Below are 5,032 nucleotides of genomic sequence, written 5' to 3'. Positions count from 1 at the left end.
CGCAGGGCCGGAGGGCGGGCGGAGCGGCGGTGCCGCTTCCGCCCGGCGGGGCGCCACTCAGCGCCCTCTGCTGGGAGACGGGCGCGGGCGCCGAGAGCGGTTCGTTCTCGCTCAGGTGCGTAGAGCAGTGTTGTCCAAGCTTGGCCACTTTAAGATGAGTGGACTTCAACTCCCAGAATTCCCCAGCCACCATGCTGGCTGGGGAATTCTGGGAGTTGAAGTCCACTCATCTTAAAGTGGCCAAGTTTGGACAACACTGGTGTAGAGGATAAGCCGAGGGCTGGAAGCATGGGAGTTGTAGTACAGGGGATCGGGGAAAGCATCGCAACGGGGAAGGTGGCCCTAGCTATTTTCTTTCTATCTATATTTATTAGAATTTTTCAATACAATAAACATATAAAAAATCAGAAGAAAAAGAAAAAAATAAGGAAAGAAATAAGAAAAAAGAAAGTGAAAAAAAGAAAACATAGAATTATGACTTCTGCCCTTCTTTTTATTGAGTAATTGCCATCTTAGTTTTTCCCCTCCCTCTTTGACCCTTTTCATCCCCAAAGCAGCACGGTCTTTTCTTCTTTCAGCAAAAACTCCATATGAGGCTTCCAGTTTTCAGAAAAAGTCTTCATCGTTTTTTTCTTGACCAGAGTGGTCAGCATCGCCATTTGCACAAGCTCCATCAGTTTTATAATCCAGGCTTCCTCAACCTTGGCAACTTTAAGACGGGTGGACCTCAGCTCCCAGAATTCCCCAGCCAGCCTTGGGTCGTAATATAAACCACAATCTGGGCCATCGTAACCAGAGATGCTAGTTGGAGCTTCAGTGGGAACATCAATCCTTACGGCAAAAGAAACATAACAGGGAATCCCCTTGTTTGACTAATCAGCTGATGGTCCCAGTGTCTCTATAAGTCCAACTGACTCCATACCACGCGTAAAGCATAATCCTGGCGCTGAGCTCTTGCAAACCGGGATAAAAAGGGCAGCGCTCGGTGGTGTCGGTTGAGGAACCCTGTTGTAATCCAATCTTCCAGTGTGGGCCTCCCATTTTTATCAAAAAGATGAAATCAGATCCAAATGCTCAACTTCTTCTTCCAATGACTATGTTTGCAAATAATTCTCACTCCTAATAAAGTAATCCTGGTTTGCTCACTGAGTCCATTTTTTTTCCCTTTAGGTTTGCCTAACACTGTGGTTAGGTTTCTACAACTAACCTGGCCTGATGATTGATTTAACCCATTTTCTGGTTTCACCCAATGTATTGAATCAGAAACAATCCCCTTTAAGCCTCAAACTAAGCAACAATAAACCTAACCAAGCTTTGCAGGTTGGCAAACAGGGCTTAACTGACCTAATCGTGTGTGGAGTGAACCCAACTCCTGAACCCATCACAAGCCTCCTGGGCTCAATTTCCACAACCAGCTGGGCTAACATTTGCTTCCTTAGTTTGTGAAGTTAAATGTACCGTGCCCACCGGCCGGAATTTTCCAAGAAAACCTTTGCAATGGCATGTTGATTATCTGGGGTACGAGATGATGGAACAGCTCGCTGGCTAAACTTCTGCTGCCGATCTAAATGTTGATGGTATCTGTTTGTGGGGAAATTGCTATTTTAATATCGAGCTTGAGAGTCAGTGAGCTGGCCTTGGATGAGAATAGCTGGACTTCTGATAAGAAAGAATAACAGACTGGCAACTAGGAGCCAGCTTTGGCCTCGTGACTTACTCATGGGAATTGCAGCAGAGTTTCAAATGTTTTTCAAGGTGAGACTCCTTGTCTAGGACTGTCTAGATGTGATACCATTTACAGAATGAGAAACTGGGTGGGTCTTAGCTTTTTTACAGTAAATAACACATATAACAATGGAGGGTGGAAGAGCACCCTTAGGAACAGAGTGAAAAGCTGTGCTGTGCCCCTCCTGGTATAAATAGGAAAGCAACATGAAGATAAAGCAAGGTTCAGAATCACAGTTCCTCTGCACTCCCAAAAGCTGCTCTTTGACGATTGCCAGCCCTTCAAGGCAGACCAGACTAGGAAACCAAAGTCGTGCAGGCTGGTACTACATTTATTGTAAAGATATAGTAAGAGAATCTTGCAAGTCTGAATGCACCTCTCCCCGCCATCCTGTTCATGAGAACTAGGGAGGTTCTTGTCTGAGATGTTTTCTCTGGTTACAAATCTGCCCTGGACTCAGGTTTCTTTTATCTGACCCTTGCCTTTTATCTTCTTCCTGTCCCTCAAGGCCGTTCCTTCTGCCCTCTACACAGTTCAATGGAGCCATGGGCCTAAATTTGCCACGGGAAACATGACCTACCTTCCTACATTTAAAGGAAAGGGTACAAAAGGCATCATCTGTGCCCTTTGTCCTGAAAACCTTCATATTTTCGAAAAGGCTTGTTTTAACCATGGTCTGTTGAGTGAACAGCTGGATCCAAACCAAGTGATTGCTTATTACATTGCACGAACCCTACTTTAGCATCTCTCAAACACACACATGCATCTTTGAAAGAAGAGGAAGAGATCCCAAAAGGGTTGCTGGGCTGTGAGTAGTAACCCCCAGTGAGTTGCTCTTTGGCTCTGGTTAACTTACGGGAAGTACAATTTATGCTTGGAGAACCCTCCAGAGGCAGCTGCCAAAGTTAACATTTTTAATTTCCTGTTTAATTAGAGTTAGTGATGGGTAAACCATGCGCTCCATCAGCAGCGGCAGCCAGGCTATAAATTTTAGTTCATCTGCTCGCTCCAGCGACTCTGGAGATTACTGCTCCATGAATATGAATGAAATTCCATTATGTGCCATCAAGCACAGGCGGTGCGCTGCCGTACCGCTGTGTCTGGGACTGCGAGTGAGCACTCCCCTCTTGGGCACAGATGATTCCATGCAGGTGATTCTGGAGAATACTCTGCTGTGTTTATCGAGTTTTCCAGAGCATTTTCAACCCCAGTTGGATCCTGCCATGATGAAGCAGAAGAGCCACCCTTGGCCTACCCATGTAGGTTGTCGGTTCCAATCAACAAGGATGGGGTGACAAGTTTGCTTTCACATAATGGTGTCGTCCTAACACTCGCGTGAGATGAGCCCCCGGTGGATCACAGGGCATCGTAATTGGGGGCTTGTAGTTGTAAGCAAATAAGACATTCTGGACCCGGAGTGCTGTATCCATGGATGGGAAAAGATAGAACTGGTCCAGAATGCAGTGCATACAGTGATGGGTGCCCCTAGGTTTTGCCACATGACACTCCTGTTGCGCTGTTGTTACCTGTTGGGCTCCAGGTGCAGTTCAAGGTGCTGGGTATTGCCTTTAAAGCTCTGTAAGGCACAGGATCTAGTTATTTGCAGGACCGCCTCTCCTTAAGGGCAACTGCCCATCCTATCAGATCAGAAAGGGCATGCACACTCCTAGTCCCTTCCCTTAAATGTTGCCATTTAGAGAATCTAGGAAGCGTGGCTTTTCCGTGGCAGCCCCTGCCCTAGGGAACACCCTTCCCCTTGAAGTTCAACAGCCCCCCCCCCTTTAACCTTCCCAAAAGCTTTTCCCCCAGGCACACGGAAAGGGTAAGATTGTTCAGATGAACTTGTTGCGGACAGCATGGGGAAGTTCAGCTATGGCGCCGGGTCTTCTGGTTTTAATATTTTTGGTTCTGATTTTTTTTATTGTAGATGTTTTATTTTGGGGTTGGAAGCCGCCCAGAGTTTGGTACGAGATAGGCAGCTATATAAATGTTTTAAATATGGGCGGGAGATGGGCGGCATATAAATTGAAATCTGGGGGAGATGGGCGGCATATAAATTTAATAATAAATAAATAAATAAAATAAATAATAGGGATTAAAGAGGGTCAAAGAGGAAGGGGAAAAATAAGATGGCAATTACTCGATAGAAAGAAGGGCGGAAGTCATAATTCTTTTTTCTTTCTTTCTTTCTTTCTTTCTTTCTTTCTTTCTTTCTTTTCTTTCATTTCATTTCATTTCTTCTTTTTCTTCTTTTTCATATTTTTTCTTTCTTCATCTTTTCATTTTGTAGACTTCTATTGTACTAAAACATTCTAATAAAAAGTAAAACAAATAAATGTTTTCAATAAATACATTTTTAAAATGCCGTTTCAAATCAGGGAAGAGCAATGCATTTTTCCTTTGTTCTTGAGGGGTCTACACTCATGGAGGGTGTAATTAGCTCGCCTCTCCTCCTGAGACCCTGTTGCAAATGTACAGTATATTGGCAAGGTTAGGAAAACCAGCCAAACTGCAAACATTGAATTTAAGAGCAGGTGACCTCAAGAGCAAGCACAAAAACATAACAACGTGCCAATAATTGATTCTCTTTTATTCTGGGGAAGAGGTGGAAGAGATGTGGGTTGGGCAAGGATGTGGAATGATGAAAGGGCGGCTAGAAAGTTCTCTGAGCTCTGCTGTTGGCCAGAAACAATAAAGGATGATTGATTAGTAGTTTCTTGGCAGTTTTGGAGTGTCTTGATATCTGCTTCAATTCAAAAGAGCCAAAACAACTTGGATCTACCTAAGGTGTATTTAAACTGATTCAGAAGGGTAGAGAAGGAAGGACCGATCTTCTGGAAGTGCCTCTTGATTAAGCCCATTGGATGCTATTTGTTTCTCCCTGTTCAAGAAAAGTCTAGAACTGGGGTAAGAGTTCTCTAACTTGTATGTCTTTAGATGTTCTGGCTCCTAACTCCCAAAATACCTGAAATGCACCGGGTTGGGAAAACTGCCCTGGACTGTCTTAGCAGCTGCCAGATCACTGGAAAAAAAGCACATGGATCCCATTCAGTCATAATGCAGTTTGATTGGTCTGGACTGTGTAAACCAAGATACTGCATTTTATTCAACAAACTGTGACTAAACAAAACAGACCCTAATACCAAGTTGCAAAGCTATAGTTGTAAATGATGCTAAGCTGAAGTTTGTTTAGGATAGTCTGTTGATTAAGCCAAAACTTTCAAGATTAAGAAACCCACTAAGCCAGTGTTTCTCCACCTTGGCCACTTTAAGATGTGTGGACTTCAACTCCCAGAATTCCCCAGC

Source organism: Python bivittatus, unplaced genomic scaffold, assembly GCF_059951505.1.
Source record: "Python bivittatus isolate LINGU-HERP-01145 unplaced genomic scaffold, Pbiv_v1 ctg000670_np1212, whole genome shotgun sequence".
In the NCBI taxonomy this organism is placed as follows: domain Eukaryota; kingdom Metazoa; phylum Chordata; class Lepidosauria; order Squamata; family Pythonidae; genus Python; species Python bivittatus.
This window is presented reverse-complemented; position numbering follows the sequence as displayed.